We start from the raw sequence: 15,309 nt of genomic DNA, 5'->3' as shown, positions 1-15,309 counted from the left end.
AAGGAGGAAGTTTATAGGCAAATCTGTGGATGCGGGAACAGTACCTTGATTTGGGCGGGTTGGTTCATCTCGATAGTGTTCATAAAACGCGCTAAAGACGAAAGGAACGCATACGACAGGACTGGCGCTGAATGTGCCGTCCATTGTACCCGTGATAGCTGAACCACCATACTGGCGGCTTCCGTACATGGATGGATGGATGGATGGATGGATGGATGGACTAGCGCCAGAGTTCCCTCTAGCGATGTTTGTAGGAAGCTCTATGAGAAAACGCTATATGTTCTGGCCACAGCGGCAACCTATCTGCGTTGCTCCTGAGCCATCCATGCGCTTACTCGTCTCATCGACCGCTACCTTCCCCTAGCGGGAGCCGCAATACGGACATGCGGTGGATTATTGAGTTTGACGAAAGCTCACACTGTTTCCAGAACAAAGAAACGCGACACGCGGTGAGAGCAACGCACCACAAAGACACTATACAGTCGGCATCGAAACCTCGTGGAACGTGGTATTCGAGAAGAAAGCTGGACCCGTATTCACAAAAAAGACTCTTATGATGCACAATCGTTCGAAACAGAAAGTCCTAGCTAATCGTGATGTTGAACATATTATTTGCCAAGGAGGCCAGCCAACGGCAGACTGCACTTACGAACGAAAATCTTGGTAAATTCGGTCACTCGTTATTTGCGCAGCCTGTTCACACAGCCTGCTTATTCATATTTCCAGCCAGCCTGTCACCACAGCATATACGAATAACATGACTGGCTGCGGGCGCAAACTCTAGGAGATTCAAAGTTTCCTCAGATCTCGTGGTCAGCAAACTTCTGACACCGGCTGTTCATACACAAGCGCCTACGTGAGTTGCTTTTATTTCCTCATTTTGATTCGTAGGCGTAATAAGTACCCGGTCATTTCTCTGTATGTACACGCCCTCGCGAACGTTTTTGGTGCGCGCTCTCACACTGTTTCCCCCTGCGTGGCGTCGAGTCTGTTCTGGTATATCTGCCTGCACGCGCGACAGCAAGGCCGACAAGACGCCCTCGCCGACCTTGCCCTCGCCCCAGAAGTGCGTCGCATCGTCCGCGTGACAAAGGCATATCGGGAGGAGGCGCGCGCATCCCGGAAATTTGGAGCGCGGTCGCGCCTCTCAAAGAACCGCCGCGCGCCATGGCTGCTCCTATACAATGAACTGATCCAGCACCAGGTGTCGTTTTCTGTTCGTCTTTGACTCGCTTATCTTTATTCGTCCTTTTGTTCTTGTTTTTTTTTTTTTTACCAAAGATTCCGGGCGCTACGCGTACGTCTATAATACCATCGTCGTTGCGAGCGATCGCGCCCTTTCCCCCTCTATCACTCTGGCTCTTTCCAGAAAAAAAAAAACGTTTTCACCACCACAACCACGACCACGCTTGCATCGTTAACCGGCTAGCTGTCCCCTCACCTGACTTAACCTGACCCCGATTCTTCTGCCCTCTGGTAATGCGAGGAAGCAACCAAGAAAAAAAGAACATAAAACAAAGCCACCAGTAACAAATTACACGTCGGAAATGCCGTAAGCTCGGCTCGCGGCATTCTATTCTTATGCGCGTTCCTTTTTTTACTTCTTTCCTTTCTTCTGAGCTTAACTTTACTTTCTTCTTGCTTTTAATTTCTCCGAATTATACGCTCCTTCTGGCAAAGGACTCGTTATATAACCCGGGAATTCCCCGGGAGGCACTTCTTGGCGCACACGACGGCATGTACGCCTCCCTGATCGCATTATATACGGCGTGTGTTTCCTCGAGATCTGATCGGAGCCGGACCATGACGCGTTCGGTAAACTATACGAGTACGGGACTGCTGGATACAGCCGAGTGCCTTTTTGTCTCTTCCTCCGGTTTGTTCGTTTCTCACTTGGGATGCGCGCGATGTTGACCTGTCGGCGGTGGGGGAGACCCCGCGGGAAAACACGATGTCTCGTTCCCTTCTCCTCCACCCCATGTTCCCCTTCGTTATGCGACCGTAATTTCGCTGGCCTGAGTCAACGGTATACGAATGCAATCGCGTAGTCTCATCCGGTCTCGAATCGTCGAGTTACTGGAAATTGAACAACGTTCCGTCATTCCCACTGCCGGCGTACACGCCTGATCGCAGAAGAGCCTCAGGCGTTTCTTGAAACCTGAACGGCGAGTTAACAAGTGCTCTGAGGAACAGAAAACGAGATATGTGAGGACACACGACAACGCAAAGCTAGCACACGTCGCGCAACACCGCACAGCGTGAAGCGCCGAGGCGCACGGTGACGTAATGATATTTAAATGCGCACTGTAAACGACTGTACGGACGACGAAGTTGAATAAGCATGCAACGTTCGGCGCCAAAAGAACCGCGCTGGCTCTGAGCGATGCCGTAACGTGGCTATGCCAGACACGAAGCAAGGGAGCTCTTCGTAAATGTATACTGTGCGCTAAGAAGTAGTTTTTCTATGCTGAAGGGAGCGTCCGTATGTCGGTCGCATTGAGACAGGGGTCACTGGAAGCGAACGTCGATCGGCGGTACGAGAGTAAACTTTTGGGCAGATCAGAAAGTTCCTCTGTATAGTCCATAATTTGTGCACTCGGTTATAGCAACGGAGTAAAGATAAGGGAACGCGTGACGGCATGCTTGAAGAGTTGCGGGCACAATTGTGAGCAGTTCAGAGACCGCATTTATCAACAGCTAGTGTCTTTACTCCTATACATATGCCTCTAGGAAGGAGCCTGAAAGGCATGCTAGTGAAGTTCTGCGCATGTATATACATCCCGTCAAGCGTTTCTTTTTTCTTTTTCGCGCGTGCTGCCTATTTCTGGACGCATGATTTCTCATTTACACAGTTTATGGTAATTAGACTTACTGTTTAGGTTCTCAGTAACTATAGTGTCGTCAAAACTTGTGATCGACAACCTTCCACGCCATAAAATTAGTCTAATGTGTTCTTTCGTATGCCTTAAGCCAAGATATTGAATTGTGTCTTGGAGCAGTCTTATGGCACCGCTCTGTGCGACAATTTATCGTGTTCAGGTCAGGAAACCCGGGTGGTCAAAATTAATCTGGAGTCCCCCCCCCCCCCCCCCTAAGGCGTGCTCCATAATTATGTCTGGTTTTCAATCAATCAACCAATCAAGTTTATTTTCATTTGACAGCTGGGGGGGGGGGGGGGGAGGGGCAGGACTAAAAGCCGCAATGGCTTGACAAAAGGTCTTCACTCCTTTTATATTTATTTATACATACTGCAGCTCAATAAGCGCCGGCCTTTCCCTTACACGGCAGTGCAGGAAACAATAGAAAGAATTATTTGGCATATATCAGTGTACTGAAAATACAGAAGAAATATGCGCCTTGCATGATACACGTGATGCATGAAAATTGCAATGAGAGACAGAATACAGAACTGTTCAAGATGACCGTGGTAAATTCAGCAGAAAAAAGGCCTGTGGGAATGTCTCTACATTTGATGCTTTATCTTTCTTTAATGTAACGGAAAAAACCATCATACACAACATGCATAACCGTAATATACAGCAGCAGCAGCAAAAGAAACAAAAATTCGACACACTCTGGCAATTGAATCGCGTAGTGATAAGTGATGATGAGTAATGGCAACATAGAGAAGATACATTAGTGACGAAAACTTAGTTTAATCGTTCAAAGATATAAAGCATCTTCGCAGAAACGCTACAGTATTATTCAGGATATTTGGCACGTAAAGCTCCAGAATGTAATTTAATTTTCTTGAAGCGTTTTCATTCTTTATATATTTCAGTAGTAACAAAAGCATGAGATAATAGCAAGAACATTCTGCACTTTACAAGATTCGAACCGCCGCGGTGAAGACTCCAATGAATTTCAGGTCCAGCAGCTTAAACAGTGAGCCACGACTAGAGTTTCCTTTTCTGATTTTCATGAAATCTATTTCAGGAAATGAATTAGGCTTGCAGAAAACGGACGAGCTGACATGAGTCTCTTCCACTCGCACGACGACACAGACACACATGAAGAGCCCCATAAAGCCCATTCGTCCTTGAGGCACGTTGGTTTACTAAAAGTTAAGCTTCACAACAAACACTAACATGGTGATAAGAATGACCATCTTACCAATACTGTATACCACTCTGGACGAAATTAGATTTGTTCGCATAGATCCTTCAGCTGGACGATCATTTGACTGAAATGAGTGGCCGAGGAAATTATGGGTTCGGAGCGTCGCTCCAACATGTGTGTTTTCCACAGGCTATGCAAGCCTATATGCAAGCCTATAATGGTACATCGTCACAACTAGTTGGCACAACCCGCCATGGTGGGTTAGCGGCTGTGACGTTGCGCTGCTTAGCAAGAGGTTGCGGGTTCAAATCCCAGCCTCAGCGGCCACATTTCGATGGCGGCAAAATGCAAGAGCGTCCGTGTACCGTGCTCGTCATTGGTGCTCGTTAATGAAGCTCAGGTGGTGAAAATTATTCAGGAGAGCCCCACTATCGCGTGCCCCATAATTGTATCGTGGTTTATGACACGTAAAACCAAAAGAAAGAAAAATATTTGTTTTAGCTGCACCGGATATCGCACGGAATGAGGATTTATGTCGTAATCTTTTTGAAGACTGTTGAAGCAGATCCCAAAATAAAATTTCTGCAGCTTATTAAACAATGAATAATGGTTTCGAGGGCACGTCACACAGGTGACAATCAATGGATTACATTAAAATGTCTCTGGAACGTAGCCAAGTTCTGAGAGGAAAGTTTTCACAAGCCCTAATTCTGTTCGGAAGAAGTGCCTCAGCGTCGTCCGCCCCCTATGCGGCGGAGATACTCAGAGTACCGCGCACCGCTGTCTGATTCCTCTGTACCATTTCTCTACGGCCAATGTCCTCAGTGTAACCCCGTGCACGAAACTTCATGTTCTGAACATGAAGATCCTGTTACGAACATGATTTTTGCTTTTTTTTTTTTTTTTGTGAACCCAGCCATGCACCGGTTCGGCTGAATTTGGCATAGGTGCCACTCTTCTTCTTTGGCGACTGTTGACTACGGGAAGAGTACGTTACTGTGCGCATTCAGAATTAATGAACGACAACAAGCGAACAGCTGATTCATGTGGTCCCTATTTCAACATAAAGCGGCCGAGATAAGAATTTTCGTACTCGCAAGTGGCCAGTCGATGATTCCTGAAGATGCGATTGTTCACCTTCACCCACCGCGGTGGCTCAGCGGCTATGGTGTTGCGCTGCTAAGTACGAGGTCGCGGGATCAAATCCCGGCCGCGGCGGCCGCATTTAGATATAGACGAAATACAAGAACGCGTGTGTCCCGTGCATTGACGGCACGTCAAAGATCCCCTGAAGGTCGCAATTAATCCGGAGTCCCCCCACTACTGCGTGCCCCATAATAAAGTTGTGGTTTGGGCACGCAAAACCCCAGAATTAATTCATTAATACGATTGTTCAACCCGTTCGCGGTAAAGTGTGATTTACGACAAGAATTGGGGTGGGTACTTCGATATCGAATTGGCCAAACCACTTGCGGGCTGTCCGCCTAACAATTGAATTCTGCCGGTACCCATCGTGAATATCTCCGGCACAGGCAGTCACTCGCGACCGTGATGACGCGTCTTGACGACCGACCGCTTTCGGAGCAGACAGTCCTAGAACGGCCACCTATACAGCCATCACAAGACAGTGAAGGCACTTTTGAAATTTTTACGCTCGAGTGGCCTATTGGAGACGCTGTAGTGCTCATGGACGTTCACAACCTTCCCTATCCTTTATTTCTTCCGTTTCGTTGCTTTTTCTCTCCGCCCTGTTCTTTCCATCTTTCATGTCCCCTTATCCTTCCCCAAGTGCAGGGCAGAAAACCACACTCTTATCCGGTTAACCTCCCTGCCTTTCTCATTCCGTTCATCTCTCTCTCCAGCACCCTTTGTTGTTTAATGTAGTAAGGTAGATAGATTTAGTACATAAGGGGCATAGGTTAGCGCATTTCGTGACAATGAAAGGAATGCGTAGTGACAATGGATGGTAGTGAGTGGTTGCAATATCATAACATGTTACTCCAGTGGCAGGCCTGGGAAGCTTGTGAGAGAGGGAGTGTCGTGGCTATCCAAGCTTTTGAATATACAGGGTGTTTCAGCGAACAACTACAAAAATCTTTAAAAGTTGTCTGTGGCAGATATCACAATTCTAGTTCATGAGCTGGTCTACACGAAGCGGCGGGCATGCACAAAAACTTGAGATGCAAAATCAACTAATTAATAAAAATCCACTAATTTAGTCTCTAACTAATTACATTATGGCCCATATTGCAATTTACAAATTATAGCCGTGGAGTTCTCAAGGCGGATCCCTTTGGAACGAATTCTCAGAACGACACCAGTTCCGAGATATAAATTCGGGAACATTACGGAGAAATGCATTGGCGTTCCAGTGAATTTGTTAACAAAACGTCGTTTCATGCACTGAAGCACACAAGTAACTGAAACGCCAATGCATTTCTCCGCAAAGTTCGGGAATTTATATTTCGAAACTGGTGTCGTCCTAGAATTCGTTCCAAGTGGATCCGCCTTGCGAAGTCCACTGCTAGAATTGGTAAATTGCAATATGGGTCATAAGATAATTAGCTAAAAGTTAATTAGTGAATTATTGTTAATTAGTCGATTTTGCATATCAATTTTTTGTGCAAGTAGTGTCCGACGCTTCGAGTAGACCGGCTCATAAACTAGAATTGAGCTATGTGCCACAGGCAACCTTGAAAAAAATCTTGAAAGTGTTCGCTGAAACACCCTGTATATAGGATACGAAGCATTTTGCCTTCGTCAGCCACTCGCCTTAGTCAACCATCTCCTCCTAATTGATTTGCCGTCATTAATTGCGCGCCTAATACATGATTCCAGAGGATACCTTGAAGTGCTAGGCTATGCAATCTGCTTTCCTTAAGATGTGCGGCAATGTTTCCATTCCCTTGAAAGAAATTCATGCCTCAGAGTACGGCTCCGGCTCCCGAGGCACTTGAACTGCAACGAAGTACAGCGAAGAAAAGCCAACAAGCTGGCTTTCGCGCCTTGAGGAAACAGCTGAACAACGACACTGCACCAACGCCGCCGCTTATGAAAAATACTTGCTACGCAGGCGGTCTTCCATCGCCTACTCGCCATGCAAGCCAGTCCCCTATAGGTCGCGCAATTTCAGCCTGACTGTGTTTTCCGAGCAAAGAAAGGAAAAAATGCCGACTCGCTGCTTATCGGGCATGGACGCCGCTAAGGACGCACGAAAGAAAAAAAAGAAGAGCTGCGCCGATTCTTTGCTTAGCGCTTTCAAGCTTCTTCATGAATTGCTGCGAATCAGGAAGCAGCCGTTGGCGTCTGCTGACACGTGTGTCACGACGGCCCGCAGCCAAAAAGTACTCTGCCTTTTTCTGTGCGCAGACAAAAAAAAAAAAGAAAACTTGCGCTGCTACGCGGAGCGTGAGGAAGGAGATAACGGGGGCCATTAGCATCTGTCAGGCATTGTTTTCATGGCCGCGCAGTTTCTGGTTCCGCCGAACCACATTAACGACGTCAATCGGAGCGAGCCTGCGGAAGCTAATTACGGCGGCTTGAACAAACAGCGACTGCGCTTCACTGAGCAAAAGTAGCGACCACAAAAAAACAACACAATTCACGGAACACGGCACCAATGGGGGACGCTCAGTTTAAAGGCATCGGAGCGTCGACGGAAGGGCGGATAAGGCGAAACGCGATTTTATTTTAATAGGTTCGTGGGTCGGGGGGAAACGGATGGGTAAGTAGTAGGCGAAGGGGGGGTTAAAGTTTGTTGATGTTCTTGTTGAAACTTCTACCTCGTCTTCTTGTATTTCGCCTCTTTTTTTAATTGCCACTAACACTCTTGCGACACTTCATGCAGTTTCAGGGACGTTTGTGTGTTTCTATGTCTCTAACCATTTTCCCGCCAACTTGGTTCACTGGGTATTCCATGTGCTAATGGGTAGAGCATCGAGCTACTGCGCTGAGGGAACCGTGTTCGAAACCAGCCGTTGAAAAATTGGGTCGCTGGCTATGTGGCGCATTTCAGTGAAACTATGTGATGCCAACTTGGGTCGCGGAGTATGTGCCGCTGTTTAATGACAAAAAAAATCCTCTAAACTTTTTCCAGTGCTGGGCGCGATCGAATTCGCGTCGTATATGTTCAGACAATCTTGTGAATATATATTCAGTCATGCGCCATGTGCGTACTTCGCGGCGGTGCCGTTAGATGGAGCAGCTTGTCCAGTGGGAAGCTCGAGAGAGGAGTCCGACTGCATATGCACCTCATGCATGGTGCGTTTCAGCGGTGGTAATATGCTGTGTCGCTACGTTGCTTGAATGCTAATCGCATTAACGTTGCCATTCATCGTGAGGTGGGTACGGTGATATTTTTTTTTTTTCACCGTGCAGAGGTGTGCGAAGGTCGTGTTATAGCTGTCTCTCAATTCTGAAGAACACGAGCGAGGCTGCGAATTATAACACGACAACGAGGCTCGTCGACCGCCGTGTGACTCATTCTTAAATTTGAACACAGGGAATTATATTTTGATGTCGCATCTCGAGAACTTCGAGGTCAGCTTGGAATATTGAAATAAGATGTTCTTGTATGTTCTTGTAGGCGTAAGGCTTGTTAAATGTATGCGCAATGGATGATTTATTCCCTTCCATAAAATGCATTAAGAGTGGATCTCGTAGGTCCATACCATTATATGGATGAGAAGCAGTCTTATTTCCACGACGCCATGCGCTCGTTGTGAAAACGCATGCTGCGTATAGGAATAATTTTCCCTGCAATAACGACCGCACCGCTTCAGTCGAGTTACAAAACGAAACCGCCAGAGGCTACTACTGACTTGTGTGTACACACTACATGGCCCGCATTGCTCGCATTCAAAACAAAGAAAAAATGACACATTGGGAACACATGCAGCATAATTCTGTCTTCCGACCTCAGACCGTATCTTGTAAGGGTTCGATTCATCCGATTGCGTTCACTTTGTCCCATCCGTTGCGCAGAGTCACTAATTCCAGAGATAACAGCAGCACGCTGTCGTGCAGCTCGATAATGAAGGGGAAAAATAATTTGGAAACGAATAAAAGTGTAACGAACAAATCAAGGCCCCGTGACGTATGGAGAGATAGGCGCTATCTGCGCGGCAAAGTACTGCAGCAATAACCTAACTAACTAAATTATGTAATTACCTTTTAATTGCTAAGTCTAGAGCATATCCTAACGATGAAGGTTTGAAGCCTATTATTATCCAAGAACGTGAAATATTTCTCCTTAAACAAATTTCTAGCACAGCTCCGCACTTATATGTACGCTGTGTTAAAACTGCTTTCAAATCGCTTGCCTGCGCTCTTTAAATGAGCTGAACCCACCACTGTATGCCCCTGATCCATTTGGCCAGCACCTAACCTAAACGATCCAAACCTAAGCTAACCTTTTCCTTCGGTGAACTGGTTTGTGAGCAGTGGTCAGCTCCGGCACACACGGATACTGCAAAGCGCGCCAGCTGTTTTTTTATTATTATTATTTACCTGAAAATAAAGGAAAGAGATGTAGTCACCTTATGATGGTGACGACTACTCCTTTTCGCATAACAGGAACAACAATATAAAAAAATATATGTAGTAAGAAAATTAAAACAAATCCCGTCATAGGGTCAGTATTATCACGCCACCCACCTACGTCGCGAGCGAGCAGGCTGGTGACGAGCAAGGCGGGTGAGCCGCTGCTTTCCGAAACGAAATATATACATTAAGAGTAATCGTTTACTAGGTATATCTTGACGCTCAATTTCGATAGATCTATTTTTACAGAGCGAAATGGCATTTACTAATCATAGGCTCCGGATCTGCATTGCTATAGCATATGCCCTAAACTCGGCAAATCAAGGGAAAACACGACGAAAGCGGGAGATGTAAATTCAACACGATGAGCAAAACGAGAACAAGGCGAAAGCCGTAGCTAACGTTTCGACAAGTGGACTTGTCTTTTTCAAGGCGACATACGCGTTCCTGGATATAGTATATATGGGTACGTATCATGAGAAGCCAACAAACAAGGAAGCCAAGGACAACATAGGGGAAATGACTTGTACTTACTAATTCGATTAAAGAAATGATAAATTAATGGCAATGAAAGGGGATGAAAAAACAACTTGCCGCAGGTGGGGAACGATCCCACGTCTTCGCATTACGCCTCACGTACTCGTGACGCCTGCGGCAGAAAGTACGTTCCACATCCGCTGTGAAGATTTGTGAGCGGTGGCGCTGGCTGACACTCCCAGGGTTCTACTAGGAAACATAAATATTCAAGAAAGCGGATGAAAAACGGCGCCGCGGTAGCTGAATTGGTTAGAGCATCGCACGCGTAATGCGAAGACGTGGGATCGTTCCCCACCTGCGGCAAGTTGTCTTTTCATCCACTCTTTCATTGCCATTAATTTATCATATCTTTAATTCAGTAGGTAAGTATATATATATATATAATTATATATATATATGGTCGCCGTGGTCGGGATGATACCCGCGACCTCGAGCTCAGTGGCGCAACGCCATAGCCCCTGAACTACCGAGGCGAGTCAACAAGTGAAAGTATGGGATTTTACGTGCCAAAACCACCATATAAGTATTGGGGGACTCCGGAAATTTTGACCACCTGGGGTTCTTTAACGTGCACCTAAGTCTAAGTGCACGGATGTTTTCGCATTTAGCCCCCATCGAAATGCGGCCGCCGTGGCTGGGATTCGATCCCGCGACCTCGTGCTTAGCACAGCGGCCACCTGTAAAAATTTTCAAAGGGCGAATTTCTCGGCACCTGGCTATTTCGGTTTTTCTTTTTTCCTTCTTCTTTTCTTTTTTTTTTCCGTGATAAGTTCACATCACGCCAACTTCTTGCCCTGCGGCGCTCCTCTGAAGTTGCAGGCGTGTACATGCTGGAAATTTAAGACACGGAACTGCGTAGTGCTTGATCACTAGTTTCTCACATCTCCGTGAATAAGTGCATAATGCAGAAAAGTTTTTCTTGTGATGACAAAGCCATAAAAAACTTTTTTTTTTTTTTTGCAGTTTCTCTGGGCACACTGCTTGCAGACCTCGTGGCGCATTCGCAAAGTAGTTCGTCTGTTCGGACAATTATCGGGAACACAGCGCCGTGCGATCGAGACAGCTAACATATTATTAGCGAAGGCCGCTCGCCACTGACAAGCAAGCATACGAAGGAAAAGTCCCGCGGATGCGGCACTGGGCAGAATTCGATGCATACTATATACCAACCCATTGCAACGCGAACAGCGGGGCGCGTTGTTTTTGGTCAGCCTAGCCAAAAGCAATGAGCGCGAAGATGTACGACAAACTCTGATGTGTCTCGGAACACGGCTCATGACTTTCGCAAGGACCACGCAAAGGCCACGCACGCCGCTGCTCGCGTTACAATGACTTGGCATAGTACTTACTTTCATGAGCAATGAGCCGTGGTGACTATTACTGACTAGAAAGAAGCAGGAAAAAGCCTTGTCATGCTCGCTGCATATATTTATGGCGTATAGAGCCACACTCGCTCGCGGCAACTGTTTATTGGTGCAATAATTAGCTACGACCGTGAGCCTAATCCATGAAGAACTGAAGAAGTTCGTAAGAACTGTTATAACCCGCCCTCTTCACTAATATGCTCGATATCAAGATCGGTTGGCGCCCTTGCATACGAACTGATTTGTGAACACGCGTGAATTATTCACAGCCGGCTGAAAATCACAAACAAGTGCATTCATTAAAATAGCTGCAGTACGGCCAGCTGTAATCTGTAAACATGCACCGTAATCAATTCCTTAACCCTTTATGGGCGAGACATGTAAATGCCCAGAAAAAAAAAGTTTATTTTCTAACTAAATGTGCAAAACATATCAATAATAAGCATAATCAACAAAAACAAAAATATATATGTTGCGGAATTTTTTTCACCAATAGGGGGGAAACCCCACAGGCAGAAAACTGGAAGTGGGCTTCACCCCAAACCACCTAAGGCTTCATTTGGAATTCGTACAGGCAGCTCTCATCATATGTGAACCATAGGTGTACATTTCATTTGCTTTACATCGCGTTTGTGACACTACTGCAGCCGGAGATCTGACATTGGTCTGTCTCCTCTGACAGTGCAGTCAAAATAAAGCGAGTAGCATGCCAAACTTCTTCAGCCCGTGCTCCTGCTCCAAACCAACAAATGACGCTTGCTGCCTGTCATTCAGTGTTGGCCGAAGACAATTAGCCAGAAACTTCGTACTCAATACTGAAACTCGGTGAGACAAAAATTGTTATCTGGTAAGTTACCTGTAGGCAACACTCGTCAATATTGGGTGGGTTAACGTTATATATGCTTCTCTTACCTTTAACTCTCTTCTTAAATAATTAGAGACCATGGGTAAAAATTGATGACTGCCTTTAAACGGCTTAGCAAAAGAAACCAAACCTGTTAGGCCGTCTGCGGAAATCTCCAATGCAAACAATTTAGGTGCACTGTCCATTAGTTTTGATAACGTTCCCGCACTGAAATTGAAAGAGATGTGCGTTAAAAAAATAACATGTTGTCACTATACACGCTTGGAAAGCAATCGGAGTAAAACGCTTGTTGAATTATTAATCCTCAGAACAATAAGGGCAAAAGCGGAGAAAGTATAATGAATGATGAGGCGGGCGAATTGCGTTCCAGGGCCCATAACTTATCAGCCCGTCACCATTACTCATTTCCTTTCTCTGACTGGATCAGCGGTCCAGCATCATCACTAAACTTGAACGGCGTGTGCAGTGCTAGGGCGTGTAAAATATAACTAAAAAAAAATTCAAGCCTGTTGCGAGTGCTTAGAATTCGCGAATTGTACAGAAATCTCGCGCCACAAGACATCTTGCACTTGTCAGTATGCCTTTACCATGACTTTCGTCTCACTAAATTCTTTTTTTTTTTTTTGCATGTGATATAGACGCACGTAAACGGCGATCACTGAGGGGCTGGAAAGAATGTTTTCGTTGTCATACTTTCTCTTCAGATAAACATTTACGCCAACTTTCTTGACAGATCAGCGGATCAATTTGTTTGTTTGTTTGTTTGTTTTTTTGTTTTGTTCTTTTTTTTGGGGGGGGGGGGGGTCACCTATTTGGGGAGGGCACGCACTTGACCGGAGACGGCGAGGGTGATGAGGCCAGGGCAGGCCACATACCAACACGAAAATTTCGGGGCGAAGGGGAGGGGGGGGGGGCGTGCCCTGTGACCTTCCCTCCCCTCCTGACTACGCCAGTATACTCGCGGACAATTTTCTGTGGCAATGAAGGGAAACCTACGGGTGCGTGCCTGCTGCACATGTGTTACCGCGCCAAGTAGTCCGGCAGCGTTTGACAGTGCTTTTGGCGGCTCGGGACAGACGCTGAATCGACGCAGCTTCCACGTGCGACGGTTTCGCGTTTCCCTAGACGCGGAAGGAAAAAGCCGCAAAATAAGTAAACCTCTACACTCAGTGGTGTGTTCTGTCTTATTTAACTGTTGCTAGTAAGATGTTTTGTTTGTGTTTTGTCTTCCCCAGCCTAAACGAACGTGGCTTAAAACGCGGGACTCTTTCCAGAAGCGCTGTCACTTGTGCGCGCTTTGCCTCCGTAGCTTTCCCTTTATTGCCACAGAAAGTCGTCCCCGAGTATAGTCTCCACCCTTACAAAGGAAAGTTGTTACGAGGAAGCTTTAGCGCGGGTGCTCCCATCTAAATACATGTAGAAGGAGAATTCGTTTTTCTCGCGTTAAATTTGCTAAAACTGCACCAAATTTGACGAGGTTTGTTGCATTTAAAAGAAAAACTTAAAATCTAGTGTCTATTGGTTTCGCATTTTTGATTTAGGTCGTCAATTTATATTAAAAATTGGCAAAAATCACAAAATTTTAGAATACGAAACTATCAAGTTTACAACTCTGTAACTCAGCAATGAAAAACTATATCACAATTATGTGAATTACATCTAATAGTACATCTAAAGCGAACAAAATTGATATGTTACACATGAATTTCAAAAAAATAACTAATATGGAAAGACAGGCTTTCCAGAACCCTTGTACACAACGTAACGAATTCACGTAAACTATAGATTGACTTATGGAATTTGTCCGCTTTGAATGATCTAATGGATTCCATTTGCAGAACCCCGATATCTGTTCTTGCTGCAGAGCTATTAATTTGTAAACTTCGTGCTTCTTTCTTTTTTCGAACTTCCGAATTTTTGAAGATGTTTGAAACAAAATTCTGGCCTACATTGAAATTTCGCTTCAAACAGACACTATAATTTACCTTTCTCTCTCAAATGCAACAAATTTCATTAAAATCGGTCCAGGGGTTATCTCAGAAAAGCGTTTCTGCGTTTTACATTATTTTAATAGGCCGCGTTGAGGTTGAGCCCGAGCTAAAGCTTCCTCTTAAGAGACGATAGCCCCATCAGAGGCTTATATGAACCGCAGAGAGTGATAAAAATATTAAGGAAATACATGTTTCATCGAAAACAATATTTTAGAGCATCCTACATTCAGTATCCCTAGATTGCTATCGTATGGCGTAAGTGGAAACGGGAACGCCATGGAATGTAATCGTGTTTGGTTTGGTTTATTGTTGTCCGGACAGCTTATTAGCCATGGCCTTCCGTTCTTTTTTTTTTTCTTTTCCGTTCTTCTCGCTGTGTCGTACTGATCCTTTATCACCCAATGCGCAGCCGTATACTCAGCGTTTTCCGCAATTTGGCGGTGACATTACTCACTTTACTAACACTGCCCTCCCGTATTGTTCGGCCTACAATCAAGTAACCATCACTGTGGAAACTAAATGGACAGATGGCAAGTTATACCCATTTCAAGGAGCAGGGAGAATTTTAGTGCGCCAAATTATTTGGCGCGTTCTGTTTATATACATTGTGCTGGTACATAGGATCATCTTTATAGGTCGTTTCATGCCTTGAAACTCTCACTTCACTCTGATTCAACTCGACCGGTGGCGCAATGACTCAGAAACTTCCATACTCATCGCAGGACGCGGGATTCATCAAAATATCACAGAACTTGCTGTTAGTCAGTTCGCTCATTTTAGTGGCAGAAACAAGCGTTTTCGGCATGTCATTTTCAATTGCACACGTACTTTGCGCTTTGCGTAAGGCCTATAGTTTGTATTTGGAAACACACCGGGATGACTCGCGTTTCATCTCCACCCCATCGTGTGGTATTCCCTCTGTCAAGACAACGGCACTGTTTTGACCACCTGC

General features: G+C 45.6%; 1 protein-coding gene across 1 annotated transcript in view; it reads left to right on the top strand.

Annotated features, from left to right (window-relative positions):
• Positions 1 to 15,309, top strand: part of LOC126548578 (uncharacterized) — a 46,615-nt gene that overhangs the window by 19,873 nt on the left and 11,433 nt on the right. The window lies entirely within an intron of this gene.

This window comes from Dermacentor andersoni, chromosome 1, assembly GCF_023375885.2.
Source record: "Dermacentor andersoni chromosome 1, qqDerAnde1_hic_scaffold, whole genome shotgun sequence".
NCBI lineage: Eukaryota > Metazoa > Arthropoda > Arachnida > Ixodida > Ixodidae > Dermacentor > Dermacentor andersoni.
This window is presented reverse-complemented; position numbering and strand designations above follow the sequence as displayed.